This window comes from Eucalyptus grandis, chromosome 9 (assembly GCF_016545825.1).
Source record: "Eucalyptus grandis isolate ANBG69807.140 chromosome 9, ASM1654582v1, whole genome shotgun sequence".
Lineage (NCBI taxonomy): Eukaryota > Viridiplantae > Streptophyta > Magnoliopsida > Myrtales > Myrtaceae > Eucalyptus > Eucalyptus grandis.
In genome coordinates this window covers 20,483,448-20,504,023 of record NC_052620.1, presented here as the reverse complement: position 1 = coordinate 20,504,023, position 20,576 = coordinate 20,483,448, and the positions used below count along the sequence as shown (strand labels likewise).

At 41.2% G+C, this 20,576-nt stretch overlaps 2 long non-coding RNA genes across 4 annotated transcripts; one reads left to right on the top strand and one right to left on the bottom strand.

Moving 5' to 3' along the window:
* Window positions 1-9,211: 9,211 nt before the first annotated feature.
* Window positions 9,212-13,869, top strand: LOC120288326. 2 transcript variants are annotated; one of them, XR_005546661.1, is made up of 5 exons: window positions 9,212-9,404; window positions 9,515-9,693; window positions 10,565-10,735; window positions 13,090-13,321; window positions 13,486-13,869. It is a non-coding gene; the product is annotated as an uncharacterized LOC120288326 (long non-coding RNA). The 2 variants fall into 2 exon arrangements; XR_005546660.1 differs by having other exon boundaries at window positions 13,084-13,321.
* Window positions 13,870-19,264: 5,395 nt separating this feature from the next.
* LOC120288327 lies at window positions 19,265-20,099 on the bottom strand. 2 transcript variants are annotated; one of them, XR_005546663.1, is made up of 3 exons: window positions 20,022-20,099; window positions 19,844-19,942; window positions 19,265-19,756 (listed from the first exon to the last, which is right to left on the bottom strand). It is a non-coding gene; the product is annotated as an uncharacterized LOC120288327 (long non-coding RNA). The 2 variants fall into 2 exon arrangements; XR_005546662.1 differs by having other exon boundaries at window positions 19,265-19,430.
* Window positions 20,100-20,576: the final 477 nt, after the last annotated feature.

Here is a 20,576-nt window from a genome sequence, read left to right as displayed (position 1 = left end):
AGGCGGCCTCGCTCGGCGCGCCGTCATGCCCGCCGGCCTCGCCTGTGGCGGGCGAGCCAGCCGGCGGGCCGTGGCTGGTGGCCGGCCATCGGAAAAGGCCAAGGAAAAAGCCAAAAAGGAAAAAAAAAAAGAGGAAAAAAACAGAAAATATAAAAAAAAATCAAAAAATAAAAAAATCAAAATTTTTAAATTTTTTAAAAAATATTAAAATATTATTAAAAATTGTCTACGCGCGCCGCCAGTCCCTACGTGGCACGCCGGGTCCACGTAGCATTTTCCGGCCAAAATTGGCCGATGGACTCAATTGGCAACCGACAAAAGGTTTAGGACTCAATCGGCAAGATTAAAAGGTTTAGGACTCAATTGGCAAAATTGCAATAGGTTTAGGACTTTTTGGACAATTTTCCCGTCTGCCTCCCAAGTTATCCAAACTTGAACGCACAAATCGTCAACTCCAACGAGTCTTTCCACTCTCAAAATACCTCTAACTCAGAATACCGGGAACACAAATCCGATCTTTCACCCCAGAAATGATGCAGATCAAATCCACCAAATCCAATTGATAGCTAATTGCAATTACCAATCGAAAATAATAATGCGAACCGATCCCAACCGTAAACCTACCGACACTTGAGCTCGGGGAGGCGGCGGACAAAGGGCTTGAACTCGTTGGAGCCTCGGATGGGAAGGACGGGCTGCCGCCTTCGGCGAGTTCCTGGAGCTTCGGGTCGAGCTGAGGGGAGAGGAAGCCGATGAGCGGGTTCAGCATGTAGATGCCTAGCGCGGGCGTCAAGATGTAGAACGCCTTCGTGAAGTAAGCCTCGGACGAGGTACGCGCACGCCATCGCCAGCGTCGCGACATGCGCGGCACCGACATATCCAGCAGGTGCTAGTATCGCTGCGAGATGGCGGACATCCACCGCAACACGGCGGAGTCGGCGGTGGGCGTCAGTGGCGACTGGAATGATTAATTGATGGGCTCGGGCCGGGCCCTTAGAGATCGGGCCTAATTTTTTGCCCACGTTTGCCCAATATATAGGAATAAGTTTTGTGTGCAGAATACTCGGGTCGGGCTTCATAGCTAATTAGCCTTGTCCAATTAATCCATAAGTGCCTTTCGAGTACAAGTGGCTTAACTTGAGCTTGGGCTTGGGTGAGCCCATGGGCCGTGAGCCTCATAATTAAGTCTAGTGGCAATTTTTAGATAATTCACTATAAAATCCATATTGCCACCCCCGACAGATTTGGGAGAATTGGAAGGAGCTATCGCACCTCACTCCCTTATTTATAAAGCTTAAATGCTATCTTGTCGCCTGTAGACCTCCTTGAACCGTGACTTGGAAGAGTTGCGACATGAAGTGTTACAATCAGCTTCTATTTTCCTCTTTGTTCAAATTTTCAATTTTCTTCGTTTTTAAATTTGTTTGTAAAAAAAAAAAATCGCTTTCACAATCGATAGCCATTATAATTAATTATGGTGATTTTTAAATCAACTTTAAAAATCACGATGAAACCTTAAGGAGTTGATCTTCAAAAATCACGGCTCGCCTTGATCTTCCCAAGGAGTGATAATTACAAACTAAAATATGAAAATTTTATCTTATTTGGAGGATAAGTTTGTAAAATACACCGAAAAGAAAAAAAAAAAAAGGAAAAAAATTGAAAAGGGGAGGGGAAAAAAAACAAGAAAAGTCGGAGGGGGTTCCCTTTCTGCTCCAAAGTGGCGCCAAAAATGGGTTGCATCACTGTTTGAATCGAATCCATTCATGCTTCTTCAGCACCCGCGCTCGTCCTCCAAAGCTTGTCAATTAACCGTTTCTTTATGTCCGTTCGGCGTTGTCGTCGTCTCCTCTGGCGTCTATCGCCTAACAGAAACGCAGGCTGACCTCCTGCTACCATCGTGGATTGCATCGCTGGGTTCGATAACTGTGGGACGTCATCTACTTTTGCAGATTGCGATGTGGAGCGGATTGGGCTCGCCTAAGGTACAATTAAGGGTGTACAAAATGAACAGCCTGAACCATGAACCGTCCAATGACTAGTTTCATTGGACCAGACCAGACCGATGGTGCGATCTGGTTCACAATCCTAGGATTAACCATTTGAGTCCCTGATTCCTATTTTTGGGAACCGATCACCTTAAGTATAACTTGGAAATCCCTTCAACAGTACATCAAACGTTTATCAATCCTAGAACTGAAAAATCAAATTCTTTAAATGAAGGTTACCCATAATTAAGGAACCTTTAGCACAATTTACCTACTGATAAGTTCGCACTCCTCCATATTAGATTAGCAAGGAGAAACCGCTGGGACTCACCCGGTGATGTTACATTAAGTGAAGATCAAGAGCACTGCCACAACTACACACAAGGCGAGACAAACTCTCGAACCAATCTCTGCCTCATTGTCCGACACATTCACGAGAAAAGACTCGGCTCAATCAATCAACTCGGAGTAGACAGCCTCAACTAATTCGGTGGAGTCGGAGACCTCGAGGAGGGTACTTGTGGAGAGGTTGTAGTCTAAAGGTGTGTCTGGTTCAATGTTCCCTCAAAAGCCTCTTAAAGAAATGCTTAGGTGTTTTGCCAACCCATCTCAATGGGCTTTCGGCCAAATGCTAGCATTGGGACATTACTAAATCATCGGGTTTCAGCATTTTGCCAAATGCTGAAATTAAATTTATTTCTTCTAAAATTACCATCACCAATTTTTTATTTTTCCAGTTTTATGCTCGTTATTGTTCATCTTTTCTTGAGAAGGGCGGCCAATGAGGGCGGCTGATGAGGGTTGATCAAGCAAGCAAAGGGTCAGCGAGAGGCTAGCAAGGTGCTGGTGAAGTCGTGGGAGGGCCGCTTGGGTTGCGCGACCATGGTGACGAGGCCTGAGGTCGCACGACCCAGGCAACGGTTGTTGATGCTAGTTAGATCTCGCCAGCGACCTTAGTCCTTTGCTGAAGGGTTTTTATTTTTTATTTTTAAAAAAAAAATTAGACCCAAAAGCCCTTTGCAAAAAAATATTTGCTAAACACTATTTAGGATAAAGTAGCTTTAGGATTTTTTTACCAAATGCAATTTACATTTCCTCGTAGGCTTTAGATCAAAGGCATTTGCATTTTCCCAATGCTCATTTGCAAAACCAAACCAAACGTGCCCTAAGATGGAAGGCATCAGAGTTCAACAGATCTGCATGATACTCACTGGCCTCAATGGAAAGGAGAAGGTCAAGGATGAGGGCGTGGAGACGGTGGTTTGGAATAGAAGGCGGAGATGAATTTTGAGGAGGAGGAGCGGGAGGACGAAGGGTGCAGCTGAGGAAGCGAAGCTCATACTCTCGGAGGATTCCGAGGTCGGAATCGCACATGGTTGGGGTAGAAGTAGAAGAAGAAGATTCTCAAGTACACCCGGGACGTCGTTTTGTTTTAAATTATCCCTTAAATTGCGCAGAAATTGTCTCCTTTGCCCTAGATCTCCGACGAGCATGAATGCTTCACGTGCCTTTCCTAGTTCCAAATGAAGGGCAATTGGGGAATTTTACTCAAAAACTTGGGCCCCATCCGGCAGATTATTCCTTTCAAAATCAATCGGCTAGGGTTTGACGAGCGAAATTGAGATAAATCAATAAGATTTCTACCCTTGTGGAAAGAGCACCATCACAAAAACCTCCCGAATTGACACAATTCCGATGAGACGTTTCCTAGCGTGCCATGAAAGATACGAGGTGTTTGTGTATTATGTTTGTTTAATATTTCAAATTCGACTTTCAATTCTTACTCCAATATCTAAAGCCATGTGCAGTCATGCATATGTTTCCTAATCTCTTCCAACAAAAGTAATTTATTTCACTTTGTCCAATCACGCCTGCTAGGATTAAGCTAGAGATGGATTGGTTATCATTTGCAGAAATTAAAACGATCGATCACTGCGTCTAAAATTCTAATTGTTCCTGAGAATTTTAAATTTGCAGTACAAGGCACAAGTCCTCTTGCATTAATAAAGCTTAAAACATGTCATATCTCTCTTGCATTTCCTAATTGATGATTCTATGATGGTTTTTGCAGACGAGGTGATTCTGGTCTCTATTAGCCTTAAACATTTACATACATTGCCTTTCGGTTGATTTTGAAAAGTTTTAAAGCATTCCATAAATTGTTGACAAACATTGTGATAACTCTATAAAAATAGAGTTATTTTACTTATTTTGAGCAATAAATAATGCAATATCTATGAGAAAATATTTAATTTTTCTTCTAATTATTCGAATTTTCCTTATTTATGTAACATAATGAGATATAAAAAAGATAAAGAAAAAAATGGCAAAAATCAAGAATTCAAATTAGAAAGTATTGGAAGATGGATATCAAATCAGGGAATCCTTAATTTTGTTCCCTAATTTTATTTGCAAGTGTTGGAAGATGGATATTCAATCAAAGATTCTTTGATTTACTCCATAATTTTATGCAAAAAATAAGCAATTGCCTGGGGATAAGGGTCTTGGATTTGTCCTAAAAATATGAGAACATTGAGAGACTGGAGGACAGGTTATTATTTTTAGATCGATTTTCATTATTCTAGGGTTTTTTCAAATATTTTGAAGAGAATACAAAATGTGGTAACAAAATTCTTGTTTTTTGTATTCAAGATGTTAGGTATAATTTGTGTTTTCACTTCTTCTTCTATTATGTTCTAATTTTCTTTTGTTAAGTTACGATGTAGCCTAACTATGATAATATAAATTTCATGATTTTTATGTGTGCAAATGATTTTATTCATGTGAGTTATATATTATTATGCGTAATGCTTTTAAGTGATTGGCCATCACTTAAATGATCTAATGCACATATTTAAGACTGAGAAGTGATAACATACAATTGCTCTTTATAATATATAACCATGAATTAAATATGGATATAGATATATCGCGTTATTTATGTAACTTTCGATGATAAGTTGATTCATAAGACTCATTGTAAAGCAGGGAATATTCATAGATTTTAACGCACTTATGTTTATTTAAATTCACATAGAAATATGGTAGATTAATAAACTGAGTAGGTTTGCTATACCTAAAGATATGATAGTAAATATATTAGGAAATTCCGCTATCACATGTTTGATATCGTTCTTATACGCGTAACAATTTGAAATTTATATGTAGTAGTTATGGTGAAATCGGATGCTCTAACATATTTATCTAATTAATTTATTGCATTTACTTTCCAAATTTTTCTTTTAAGATTTTTAATTTCAATTTATTCTCGATTCTAATTTATTCTCAATTCTACTATGATCTGTTAGATAAATTTTAGAATTAATTTATTTTTAGTATTTAATTAATTTATTAATCATCAATCTCCATGGGACGATATTCTTTCTTATAATTATATTACTTGTTCGACACGCTCACTAACGTTTAGAATTTGACGAACACATTACTATTAGTATAAAGTAGATGACTTTATAAGTTAACTCCATCTTCTTTTTTTTTTTTTGGTGACATTCAACATACAAAATCATTGGGGTAAGTACAGTATAAGTGCCAATACTTTCGTACGGCACTCACTTGAGTGCCAAGATTTTTTTTCACTCACTTAAGTACCACAAATTTGAAAAATAGATCATTTGAATGTCACTTGAATTAAAAGAATTAAAAAAATGTCACTTTCGATTTGCCCCACTGGAAAAGTTGACATGGTCGCTAGTCGTCCGACGTGGTTGGTGGAAAATATTATTTTAATAATATTTTTTTTTAATCTTTTATATTTTACTTTTTTTTTTTTTTTTAGGGTCAATGAGGGTCACCGCGACCCTTGCCAACTACGGTTGTCCCACCCTTGGTAATGAAGGCCTTACGCGAGGTCATTGGTGTCGCTTTGGGCAACATCTAGTTCTAGGTGGCCGCGAGCGATGTCGTAGGCTCGTTAGCGGTTGGCAAGGCCCTGATGACCTCACCTAGGGCCTTCGTGGTGAGGATAAGGCAACCCTTGCCCAGATTTGGCTGCCCTCATTGTGAAGGCCTTAGGCAAGGCCATCGAGACCTCGCCAATCATTGGGGAGGCTGTGACGACCCTCGCCTACTATGGGCAATGCTGACGAAGGCCCTTGTGGCCTTGCCTAGACTTGGTTGCGCTCGTTGCGAAGGCCCTAGGTGAGGCCGTAAGGGCCTTGCAAATAGCTGGAGAGGCCAGGATGACCCTCACCTACTTTGGCCAACGTCGGTGAGGGCCCTCGCGGCCTTGCCCAAGGCCTTTGTGGTTGAGGGTGAGGCAACTCTCACCTAGATCTGGCCACCCTCGCCGCAAAGGCTTTGACAAGGCCATGGGGACCTCATCGACCAATGGTGAGGCCATGACAACCCTTGCTTGCTCAAAACGATGTCACCTGTGGCTACCCAGCACCCGGCAAGGGCCCTTGGGGCATTGCCTAGGGCCTTTGCAATTGAGGGCGAGGCGGCCACTAGTCATGTCGACGACTATGAAAGAAAAGTAAGGACATGGTCAGCGAGGGTCGCTAGTGACCCTCGTCGGCCCTAAAGAAAAAAGAAAACAAAAAAAAAAGCAAAATACATATGGAACTAAAAAAAATTCAAAAAAATTAAAAAGTAAAAAAAAGGTTCCATGTAGGATATTGGCCGGAATTGGTATTCAAGTAATCAATTTTTCTCCGATATGACATTCAAGTGAGCGAAAAAAAAAAAAGTTTCGGCCCTCAAGTGAGTGCCGTATGAAAGTTTTGATACTTCTACTGTTCTTACGCCCAAAGTCATTGGTCTCAAAAACATGAACCTAATAAACAGTGCACAAGTTTAGAATAGCTGCAAGTCTAGCCCATATAACACATTGAAAAGTCGAAGGCCTCCTCCACTCTCCTCTCATGTAAGAGAGGCGACGTCCACATCTCGTCCAAGTCAATGGTGGGAGTACGACTCCATCAGTCGAGTGAGTTAGGTCTTCAACTCCTTCTCCAAGTCCACTTCCTCATCCCAATGCTTCTTCTTCATCGCCACCAGCTTGTCTTCATGCTCTTTCTCCAGCATCTCTCTTTTCGCCACAAATTCCTCCATTTCCTTTTCCTGAAGCTGTAGAAACTCAGCAATTTTTTCCACCCTGAACCAAAACCGAATTACTGAGGGATGAAACAAAATGGAAACAGCACGGTAAAGCTTTTCAGTACCCCTCTCCTTTCGGCACTTGAAGTATTAGCATTTGATTGCCTTAATCGCTCCCTCTTCTCCTTTTGTTTCCTCTCAAAGTCCCCTTCCTTCGCATTTAATTCATCATGTATGGCCTTCACTTGACTCTTTGAAGAACTGCTCCTGATTATCATTTGTTGTAAGCACATCGCACGAATTAGCGGACATGAAAATACAACATGGGGGGAAGCAGGAATTCTTTAATCTTACGGGATTAACATCATATGAAGAAATTCAAATATTCCACCAAACATAATGAGCATATATCAGGGACCAAATTCAGCCTTTCAAAAAATTTGAGCCTGAGAGTGATAATCCTGAGGATTGGCTTAAACTCGATAAGCTTGAAAACTGCATTTGTTGTCCTTCCTCTTCCATAACAATTTTACATTCAAAGGAAAAAATTTCTATAACACTGAAATTTAATGGTTAGGTCACATTAGGTTTCAAGAGTGTCCTATAACTTTTTGCTCCCTCGCATGTACTCACACTGACTTTTTATAAAATAAGATTGTAAAGGGTGGCTTTGATTCCATAACTTAAATAGCTTCATACACATTCTTTCAAGTTTTAATTGACCATAATGCCCATGAAAAAGACTGTTCTTCTGAAAGCCCACACTCTCTCTTGATTATCAGAAGCACATTAGAATAAGAAGCTGCAAGCGCATCTTCTGAATCTCCATTTTGGACACTCACTTTCTTAGACATCGAAACACTTCAAAATACCACTTCCCCACATGAACAAACATGCCTGGGTGACCCCAATGGCATGTGTATGGCACCATAGGAAACTCAATTCAACTCATTGCAAATCTGGACAGCAAGTATATCTATCATTTCCAATGTGTTTCAAGCTTCAAAATGTCATGATTTGAATAAAAACACAAGTTCCATGTAACGTTCTATTATATGAATGTAGATGTATGATGGGTCAAAATAACATCAGAATGAGATTCAACCAACATTGTAAAATCACACTGAACAGGGTAGGCATTCAATTTCAGTAAGTATACAGCATGCACAACTTAACAAGTGCATCAATTTTACAAGAACTTGCCAAGATTCAAGTATGCTTATTTACGATTAAGTATCTCAAGCCTTGCTCGCAAAAAGGACGAAGCACTCATCATTCAATGAAGAAACAGTCACGAGAAGCAAGGTCTTGGATTATGTTCCACATACTAAAGCCGTGAAAATGCAATGACTTAATAATAGATCGATATAAATTCTGAGCTATTTAATATGGACATGAGACTGAAACATGCTAAAAATGACGAGTAAAGAGCAATATATTAATGCGTCATCATGAACACAACCAATGTCTTCCTCCCATGAGACTGAAACACACCAAAGTCGTGCTTAACAGGTGCTGGCCAGCGCGCATTCCAACAACCACAAGCCAAATTTCACTCCTTAAAATGGCGTTCAAACATGCCAAAGTGACCAGGGATTGAGCATAAGCGAGTCTAATATAACCAAAACATATTTCATCCGTACAAAACATTGAACATTTGGTGTGCACAAACATCAACAACTTCATAGCGAACATTTGGCTTCAATTATTACAATGAATCAAGTGAATTTTAAACTGTCAAGATATATACTATGTAGACAAACCAGTGAACATTTCGTAAGGGCGGTCAGTAAGATAAATCTTCATATGTGAATGTCAATCAAGAAATAAACTTAGAGAGAAGTGGAGTTTATCGGATGAACTGAGCAAGTGAAAGCTACTAACAAAAAGAAAAGGAAATAACTATAAAAGATATTTATGTAAATAAACGAGAAAAAAAATAAAAGTAGAAGATAAAAATAGTTTGGAAATTACAGGTGTCGGGTAGTTAAGTCTACTAACCAGTTGGCCAAAATCTTTAGAGCAGTTGCCAACCCCAGTCCAACACACGACGAATCCTTTGCCCTGGTGATTTTGGTCATTCTAACGCAGGGTATTTTGGTCATTTCATAAGAGAATTATAAAAGCAATCCTTTGCGTTCGGTCATTCCACGGATCTCCCGCCCAAAAAAGAAACCCGAAAAATGACGAAGTTCTGGATTCTTCTGGCCGCCGCGAGCCTTTCACGTCCTCAGTAGCTTCGCCGCTGGCCGCCAGCTCCGTCGGTGGCCAGTTGGCCACTGCCGGTCTTCCATCTCCGATCACGGACGACGCAAGGAGCTCGAACCTAGATCCTCTCGATTTCCTCTCTCGTCTGAGGTACATTTCCGTCGATTCTAAGTATTCATATGTCTCCCCCTACCCGCCGTCAGGTTCTCCGATGGTCAGACCTTACCTCGAACTGAATCACCTCCGGTCTGTGTGGAAAGCAACATCGAGAGTTGTGCGAGCAGGCTGGTGGATTCATCGGTGCAAATACTTCTTCGAGATCGGAGACAGAAGCTCGAGGCCCACGACTGAGTGTTCCGTCCGCCGTTGGCGTCGAACTGCGAAGAGGCTCATGTCGCCGAGTTCGACAATCAACTTCGGCTCCATTTCAATCGCCGTGGTATGCACTTCGTGTTATGCAGGGAGAGAGAGAAGAATCGAGAAATCTTCGTAGACGGCCAGTTCCTTAAGACGTTCCAACGATGATGGAATTTGTCCATCAATTATCACACTCATCAAATCGTTTCTTTCCCGATTAAACTCGTGTGTCGAATTTCGAATTCATTTTTCATAGCCGCAAACGAGATTCACTGTTTATTCGGTCCATAAGGTTGCTGGTGCTAATCGGTTCGAGAGTACTGGTTTGAGTTCAATGCGGTGGTGTCAAGGTATGGGAGGTGCCATGTGTCAGACGACGCACAGAAGGTATTCGGTGAAATTATCCAAGACAAGGATTAGTAATGTTGCCTTGCGGAATTCAATTATGCTTAGCCAGGAACTGTAGGAATGCGCTCATCTCAGTTAGAGGATTCGGATTCCAACAAATAAGCCAAGTCAAACATCTCCTTTTACGTATGATCATGTGCGATTTCGCTTCATGTTCTGTTTTCGTACTCATATTCCCATCTGTTAATGTTTCCTGTTCAGAGTACCTCGTTGCTCCCGCCTTTTACTTCATTGCCACAGATACCTTTCTTGTTTCAATTAGTAGCCTAGAGTTGTTTGTCAAGTTGAGTGAAACAGAGTTGCTCTTCTTTGTTATTGAATGCCACGACTCGTTATCAAACCTTGAGTTAGATGTGGTCGATTTTCGATAAGATTCAGATCAAATAGTAATGACCACCAAAGCTCCCTCTTCTTCCAGGTTCTTGCTTCTCAGCTAAATGAAGTTCATAAGTAATCTGTGCATGTTTAAGAAATTGTGACATTCTGGTTGAGTATACGGAAGGGTGTCTTAAAGTCTGTGCAACTTGACAAAGTTTATTTTTCAGGAGCAAGGCCCGTGTAAGTGGGGCTACATTCTCGATTGGCTTCTTTTTAGTGGGTACCATAGTATTTCACCTAGAGGCCTAGAACAATGGCACATGCTTCCGGTATCATTTCCATTGCCTACTGAACATGCTGGATTAAGGGCTATACCTGCAGTACGTGCTCACCATATGGTAATTTCTTGGTCATAAGTGCTGTAGATACATGTTCAATGCATGTTGATTTCTTGGCTATGAGTGCTGCTTCTAGATGTGAAATTGACTGCGTATGGTTTGTATATGCTGGCTTCAATATGCTGGCTATGCGGGTTGATGCCATGTTTCATGTATGTTGTCTGGGTGGTTTGGTTTGTGACAGGTTAATACTTCCATAATTTATGAGTGTTTTGATAATATATTGTCTGTTTTGGTTGGTGCATTTTTACGGGTCCATTGATGAGTGTATGTATTATTCCAAATGGATTTCTTTCAATAAGTCGGTCCAGAGTTTTGAAACTTGGTTTGTTCAATGTCAATCTTCTTGTTGCGCATATTATTGGTGGGTGTCAATCGAACTAGTGATTGCCTAAAAATACCCTTTTTACCTATTGACTCACTATTTCAGTCAATTAAGGGGGCAACTTTATATGGTAATATCATCTTTATGATTTTTGAGTTCTTTACCATGCACATTTCTTTAGTGGATTCTTTAGTGATGACATCCACTAACATATGAAAAATAGTTAAAATTTTATAAGGATCTCAATATGGAAAAATCGACACTTTAGTGTCTATATCCATTCCAATGCTCAGTGATTCCATAGCACTATATACACTTTTCATTTGAATGTATAAAATGCAAAATCCAACCGAAAATACAAAGAAAGAAAGACTCGAGAACAACAAAAAACTTCATCAAAATATCATGGTCGACCATAGCCGATCTATGAGGACTACCCCAGCTCCGATCACTTCTAACTTCATCGAGACGCCAATAGTGGTCCCGAAATAATAGGAAAGAATGAAATTACCTAGACATTGAAATTTTTAAAAAAATATAAGAAAAGTGAAGCTAACTAGTTATGTACCGTAGTGAACTTAGAGAAGTATCATGAATTACTTCTTCACGAAATAGGAGGAAGATCACAGCCATTGTATCCATTGCCTTGATGGTCTTCAACTTTCTTGAGGCAAAACCAAAGGCTGCCATCCACCCTGAAGGACCAAAGCTGAATGACAACATCCTTCATGAGTTCATTTCGCGCATAAGGATGCGCGACTCCATTCCACCTCTCCGTCAACACGTAAGAAAAATTTCTGCTCTTGTAATTCCACCTCTTCAGTTGCAAGCCGTGAGAAACTTCGAGGCACGGCTCAATGAGGGAAACCTTAATGCCCTCCTTCCTATCTAGGATTCGGATCTCTTCTTCGCTCAGGAAACTTTGCCTTATCTGCTTGTTGGGTATAGAGAGCCTACTTTGGCCTCGGCTCATGTCTGTGGCAGTAAGAGTCTTCTCCACCACGAGCGTCATATCCCGACCGTGCATCTCCTGAATTTTGTCCATGTACTTCGTCGGCAATTTGCTTGGTCCGATTAGAGCCGCGAGACCCATCTTGGGAGTTTTCTTGGGTTTCTTGGAAACTCTTCCCCATTCTTGGGTTTCGGAGGAATCAAATGTACGCGACCTCTTCTTGTGGTTCTCAGCGACAGCTCGAAGGTTCTTGCTTGTTGTTTTGGACAACGACAAATGGGTCAGAACTTGACGTCTGGGCGTGGAATGTCGGCCTTCGCGCTCGCGGGAATCTCTTCTTCCGAACGATCCATCCGACACCGATTGGCCCAAAGTGGTGGTGGTCACGAGGGTGACCTTCTTCTCAACATCACGATCCAAGATGGAAGGCCCGAGACTTAGCTTTCCTCGGAGATGAAAGAAGCTACGTCTGCCAAGAGATTGAGAGATGAGAAATCGAGCTTCATCTTTCTCTCCCCTTTGAAAGACGGTTTGCAGACCGAAAATAGACCGTCGCTGCTGGAAAACTTTGATACCCCATTATCGCCAAGTGCTGAAGAGATGAACAGACGAAGAGACGATGATCGTGGGTTTTGCCACAGAGAGAGAGAGAGAGGGGAGAGAGAGAGAGAGAGAGAGCGCGGCGAAGAATGGGTGAGAGGGAGGGGAAGAAGAAAGCTAGCGCGATTGCAAATTAGGAAATATTAGGAAATACTTGAAGAAGATGAGAATTCTGAGTGGATCATAAGTGAGATGCGGGAGTTTCAAAATAGGAAATATTAGGGCTTTGTGACCATTGTGACCGTTGAGTGCTTACTCGGACGAGTGATTCTGAAAATAAATTGTTGTCGATCTCCGAATTAGCCACGAATTGTTGTCTGCCCCCGAATTTTTCACCAAAAAATTGTACTTTGATTTTAATTGCACGTGTATTACAACTCTCCGGATTTTAATTACACGTGTACCTGAAAGCAGAGCATGATTTTGCGAGGAGCCGAGAGCTAATAAAACATTATCACTGATTTCTCTCAGTCACAGGTCTTCTTCGTCGTTCTCAATTGCCAGAAATCAGCCGTGGCTGTCGATCTCCACCGCACCCACCACGGCGCCAAAACTCCTCTTTTCTGCCCTGTTTTCTGGCTGGGAAGTTTGAAGTAGTTGGTTCTCATTCAGAACTCCTTTGCAGGCGCTGATCCTCATTGCGAACACGTCTAAGGCCTTCATTCTCCGATATGCACACTGGCCGAGGCTAGAAATCCAATGAACCAACGTAAAATCCATTAACTCTGTTTCTGTCGCCTACGAATGAAACAGAGGCCTTGAGCTCTATTTGATGTTTGTGAGAAAAGAAGTTGTGACTGAAGCTCTTTTAATGTGTTTAATGTGTGTTAATATTGTTGTGATGATTTGAAATTGAGTCGTCGCTTTTGTTAGAGAATCAAGATCAGAAGCCAAGTCTGCAATATTGAGAAGTCAATCACAGGAGGTGAAGTCCTCGACAATTATAGATGTGGATCACCAGAAGGCAGTCAAGAAGCAAAAAGAGCTGAAGAAATTGATAACTCATGGATAATGAGTTTCATCAACGGTGGAGATCATACAGATGTCAAAGACACGGATTACCAAAGTCTCAAGATTGCTGCGGATTACCAAAGTCTCAAGATTGCTGTTCTGTTTTGCTTAGCTGTAAAGTTTGTTAGCGAAAGTTAGTTAGTTCGTTTTTCTAGTTGTTAGTCCTCTGTTTTCCGCATATATACAGAGAGGTATTGTAATCGGTTGACGACTATGGAGAACATCTTCTTTTGTTCAGAAAGTTTTGGCTGTATTCTTCAATCTTCTTTGTTCAATTGAATGGAAATACAGAATCGAAAACTTCTTCACAGATCATCTACTGTCATTCTTCATCTTCATCTTCTGTATTCTTGATTCTATAAGTTCTCAGCTTTATCTGTGTACAAGTTCATTGATCGAAATGTATATCACTCGTTTGATGAAATGCTTGAACTAAATAAATTAGGATATGCTTCTATTCAACCCTTGAACTGAAAGTCACGCTACCTCAATCCAACCTGTGACTCATTAAGGCCTCATTTATGGGTCGTCTTCTGTTGGAATATGATATTCATTTGTCATTGAATTGGCGTTATGATTCTCATCATCGGTATGTTTCTCTTGGTCGCTATGCCTGGTTCTGATATTCTTTCTCGCTGTGTTGTTTCTTTTTCTGTCTGAGTTCCCTATACTATGGTGTGTTTGCGTGGTCATCTGCAATTGTGGTGGGAGTTCTGTGGTGGCCGGAGGTCTATGATAATGGAGGAAAGCATGTTTGTGTTGTACTGTTCTTATCGCAATACCGGGGCGCGTTTTTCTGACGTAGTTCATGTATGGTCTATTGATTAAGGTGTAGAAACTGTGTCGATGAAGTTCCACCTGTGATTGATCAGTGAGTGCTGAATGTTTAGACATAGAAGAAGACTAAAGGAAAGCAGAAAGGCAGTTGAGAGGCTGTTGCATCAGAGAAGGACTGAGAAAGCGAAATAAATGGAAAAAGAATAAAAGATGAAAGATAAAAATGGTTGGAAAATACGGTTGTCGGATAGGTTGTTAAGTCTCAAGAAAATTTTATTTGAATTCCATTCAGTCTGTGATCTTATACTTTAGGAAGGTACATTAATGATTTTCGGTATAAAATGAATTTTCAATCATTTAATACAAGAAAAGCCATAAGCGGATAGTTAGACCTAACTGGGTGCAATTTAAATGTTATTTCTTTTCAATTTAAATTGGGGTGTAATAAAAAAAAGCCGTATACATGCTGCTAAAACCATTGCAAGAAAATGAACCGCGATGAGATTACATGTACAAAGTTACAGCAACAAAACCCTTCTCTTTAGGGAGATCACCGAAGTCCTCCAGGCCAGACCTAGAGATCTATACAACAAGTGAGTTCTCCATCTCGCTTTCAATAACTTTTGTTGTAAATCTTCTCAGACTCATGTTCTTTTTCCAGGATGGAACAACCTTTTTTCGGAAGGGATGGTCGAACCATCTTTACTGGAGTCCTCACTGCACAAGTAGATATATGATGTGAAAATATGTCAACCGCCAATTAGTGAGACCAATGTGGGATGCCAAGATACCAAGTTTAAGTCTGACAAAATACTCAACATGAGGACATCAACGGGGAACTCCTTATTTTGTTGTAGTCCATGTCTGTCGAGTTGCTTCTCGGCAACCACCTGACGAAAAAGGAAAGCATGATTTCATAGGCCTCACATTTTTCGAAGATTAAGAAGAGGGAGAGCGAGTAGAAGCCCCTCTGTTTCCTGCCCAGTCCCCTGGAGGGTTCCTTTGTATGCTCGACGAAATCCACCTTCGCCACAACAAGCACTCCCGTTAGAAACTCTTCGTGGCCCAAGCTAACTCATGGAAAGTGAAATTCTGGGCCATGACATTGCCACGCTCCTTGTTTTTGGCTTCGCCTCCTACCTTAGGCTCCTTGATTCTAGCAACCGATACGATAAGTGATAGGAGGAAAGATAAATTTTCAAGCAGTATCTCAAAGACAACAAATGACCAACTACTACCAATATTAGATGTTACATATCTTAATCATGAAAGTTCAGGTACTATTTAATGCATTAGTTAGATCTTTAGCGCCGCAGACTTAGGAGCTATAAGGCTCATGATTGCTCTGCACAGCATCTCCCAATGAAACAATTTCCAAAAGACTAATATTTGAGTAACAAATTGCCCAAATCACTCTTGGAGAAACAAAAGGGGTCTTTCAGAATCTTCATGTGGATACTTTGTTTCTCGTCATTCATCAAATGCTGATTCATATCTATTTGTGAGACAAAACCTAATGAATATTATCATTACCATTGAGTATGGGCAAACATGATATATATTCTACGTTCCCAATTCATATCTTCAGCCATTACATCAATGCTTATGAAGAAATTAAAAATCCTGAGGTTATTGTAAATGGGTATCACTGGCCCCACTTATCCGTCGGCCAAAGAGAAAAGTAAACATCAATAGAGGAACACATAGGAGAGAAATAAGAAACTCGATTTTCGGGGCATTTATAAATTAATCCATGGAAAGTCATTACTCATCAAAATTTAAATGGGTTTTCAATGAGGACTAGGCTTCCATCGAGCATCGACAGGACGAAAAAAAAAAGACGTGGAAAGCAAAGCTGGCAATAGGTAATAGATACCATTGAGAGCAACGGCAGAGCAAAGGAATGATCAAGCAATATCATTTTTAGTTTTTTGCGAAAAGAAATTGTCAGGACAATAACATTCATGCGGCAGTTTTGTGAAGTAAAGTCAATAGCTGGACTTCCTCTATCCATGACTTGTTCCCTAAAACATGTTTACCCTTAGACTCTACAAGAACCCAAACAAAAGAAATCATTAATGCAGAAGTTCATTGTACAAGACCACCGACCGATAGGTCTGCAGAAAAAGAATCGCTTTGAAAGTGTTTGGCCCATGAAAAGAATTGTGCTTGTATGCTTCAAATTAACCTCTTCATTGAGCATATGAGCTTTGGGCCAGTAACATATATCTGTTTCGTTATCGGAATCAGTGTTCGATGCTCCAACATTTCGGTCGATGCGGTTAGACATTGACACGGATTTACTCAACTCTGGCTGCTACTAAGCTGCGACTAATATCCAAGTAGCATCCAAACAAATGCCTATACAACCAATGCCATCTGCTGCAACTAGAACGAGCTTTCATCATGACTCACTTCCTATCACTTCCTATCTTCTTCTTCTTCTTCTTTTTTAATTATCAGAATCTAATCAAATTGTATGCACCTGATTCTCCTTTGGCAAGCTTCTCCAACTTCATTTGACGCCGCCAATTTTCAGTTAATAAATTACCTAAAGCCACAACAACCCACCATCACCATCATCACGCACATGGTAAAACCCGAAAATGCACAATGAATTAGCTGACGATACTCTAAATTTCAAACATCCGCGGAGACAAGCCAGGGATGATTCGGATGAAACTGAAACTTTCACAATCTCGTCGCCGCTCAGCCGAAACGCTCTCAGCCACACCATTTCGGATCGAAGAAGAAGGGAAACAAGCTACACATGTAGGGATGCAAGAATAGAACCAAAAAAAAAAAAAAAAACACCGAATTTTTATTGATTAATCCGCTCCGGACTCAAGAATCGAAGAATACCCTAATTTTTATTTATGTTCATCATCTCTGCTCTTCGTATGTACAAAAAACCTAACGAAGATAGGGAATGTGCACGACACATGTAACCCTCGGCATACTGTACATGTACGAGGAAGAAAGACTTGTGCATTCATATTCACATCCGGACACCCGTCCCGCGAAATCTCCGTAGGCGCCCGAGCTTCCCACCGACGACCGAGTACTCCGGTGAAGTCCAAAAACTCACGCCGTCCTCCAAGAGATTGAGATAGTCATCCGGATCAAACCCAGAATCCTCAAGATCGGAGGGCGCGGGAGTGGGCTCCACCGACAAATTTCCGCTGCCGATGGCTGAGTTCTCCAGCGTAGCCAAGAAACGCTCGCCGTCATCCAAGAGATTCAGAAAGTCGTCCGGACCAAACCCAGAATCCCCAAGATCGGAGGGCGAGAGCGGGCTCCACTGCCAAATTTCCGCTGCCACCGGCTGAGTTCTCCGGCAAAGACAAGAAACCGCCACCATCCGTCAAAAGAGCCGACAACGCTGGGCCTTGACCTTCGAGACTCTCGAATGTCGAATTCATCTCGTCGTCGGTCAGAACATGAGAATAGCCCCACAGAACTTGAATTGTGGATCATCCTCCAACGCCTTCAGCTTTTCCCGCGCAGTCGTCCAACCCTGTTTCAGCCCGAGCCATTGGCGGCATCGCGTCGCCGATCCGGAGGTAGCGGGCGATTATCTCTTCGGCCGATGGGTCGCCGAAAGAGCAGGGCTTGCCATCGGGGGAGAAGACAAGGACCGTGGCGCTTGGAGGCCCTGTTGAAGAGGCCCTTGCGCCTCTTTGAGTACGTCACAGGCCGGGCTGCCGGGTCGGCGATTTTCGATATTTTGTAGAAAATAGTTATGATAGTTGCAACACTCGATTATAGGAATAATAATTTAAAATGTAAAAAACGCTCTACATAAAAATATAATATGCAGTTACAAGGTTTGTTTATAAGATATAATAGTACTTAATACTGTACTTTTTTCTCTCCTCTTGGGTCGATTTTTTAGATAGGCATCATCTAAATCATATGTAGACACCAATTTAGATTTCCTAAAACGACATAATGATCTCATCTAATTGCTTTTCATGATAATCCAGTAAAGTGACTGCAACAATGTCTCTCCAAAACCTTTTGTAAGGGCATTGTTTCAGTTGCTGTCCCTTGGTGCTGACCCTGATTAATGATTTTTCTGATAATTGCAGGAGGCTCAAGTTCACGGAGCAAATTCAGAATCGAATCCAAAAGACCCTGGGAGAGAAGTGCGCCTGTTGTGTCTTGTTTATTTCCCATGGGTCCTCGTGCACCGTCCTGTGCGCAAGTCTCTCTCAACATGGTGTGTGACCAAGGACATCACTAGGAGAGAACCCTGTTGGAACACCTAACTTGCCCTCCCCCGGAAAAATCAATAAGCCTGCTACCTGCTTGCTTTTCTGAATAATCAGAGAATGTATAGAGATGGTGACAACATTTATTCTCCCACTGGATGCTAATGAGAAATGCTTAATATGGTAAAAACTCATCATAGCAATTGTGCCTTTTTGGTGTCATCAGCAGAAGCGACAGCTAGTTTGATAAATAAGGTAGGTAAATGTGCTTCTTCTAAGCAGATGATTGAGAAAAGCAATTTAAACCATTCTTCTCCGACTGTCAAACGAGAGAATATGACATCATGTGACGAAAGACAAGAACACAATTAGTTTCAATCAGAGTATGAAGAAAAGAACTTGAGAAAGTGGCCTAAAGAGAAGCAAACGAAAATGAAACGTACCTATTGAAGCAGTCCGAGCAATTTCTAACACCAAAGACGAACCAGGATCTCCACACAGCTCTGCCACGCATACAGGGTTCCCGTCTTGACAAGTATATAGTATCATACACAAAGGATCTACTATGTCTTTGGCTCCAAATTCTTGCCGGCATTAGAAATTCATTCGGAAAGAATTGAACCCAAATTGTTTGCTGGTGTCTCTCCAGCCAATGAGACATTTGCTAGAGTGTGCAAGGCTATCCTGATGGCTCCTCAATCTAAGGCAGGAGTGTGCATCAGAGCCCTCAAGACAGTCAAATTGATCCCAACTCCATTCTTCTCAATGAAAGTATTCTGATTTACAACTTCTCCAAGCACATAGGTTCCTCAGAAGCTGCAGTGATGGTACCAGAAGTTCAGTCAAATATTGCGAGTGTCCTTGAATTAGATCAAGTACCAAAGCAAAGACAGTCTGCATTTCTTGATATTTCACAAGAACTTCTAAGGCGTCCGCTAGACTTGTGGTTTTAGCATAAGCAAACAACTGATCGAGAATATCATCTGGCAAAGAGGACCCCACATTCTCGTCCATTTAAGATTAACTATTCTTTTGGCCGTACACACCGAGGAAGCACCTACTCAACTATGCAACATTTTAATTGTACAAGGAACTATCAAAGACTAACTTCCATCGTAAGTCAAGGTCCTCAAGCTGAAAACCTGTCCACAAAGCATGGCCCGATAAGAAAAGGGCAACTAGCAATTGGTGGGCACGAACCCCAGAGTGCATAAGGGCAAGCGGGATACCTGTTTGATGCTCAACTCTGCTACAGAACTACCGCTGATGTGCTTGCGATCATAGCCGTCTTCCTTTTCAAATGCTAACTGAGCTCTCAAAGGTGATTCCTGTAAAACCAAATTATAAAGATAGAACGGCGGGTAAAGCTAAAACCAGAGGTGGAATTTAATTCAAATTTGCCTTCACCTTCTCGGATTTTAGGAGGAGAAAGAGAGCTTCGAGAGGTTTCTGTGAGCTTCTCAAACGATGAAGCCCAACCACCTTTACAGAAGTTCGCTCAGAAAGACCGTTTTACCAAGTCGTTACTTGTACATCATTATTTTCTTAATCTCGTCATATATATTTTTGACAAGAAAAAAATAAAAATAAAACACCAATATAATTTGGTGCAATTTTCATTCAATAAGAGCAGTGAAATTTTTCTTCTGTTTTCATTATTGATGAACATGAAAATTGAAAATGTTTTAAGTCATACTAGCCCATCCAAACTGCCATATGGACTCAAGGTGTGAAACTTGATATTTAATTAGATTTATTTCTTTGCATTACATTTTTCTCGTTATACATCGATATTTGGAAATTCTCCCTCATTGCTGTTTAAGGTCGTCTCTTCCAGGTTTTGCCTCATCATTCCGCAAAATCTCTTGAAGTTTGGAAGTGAGGGTTTGCCTGTAGTTTCTTTTGTGGTCGAGCTATGGCATTTTTCTTTGAGATTTGCTGATTTTAGATCCATGAATGTTA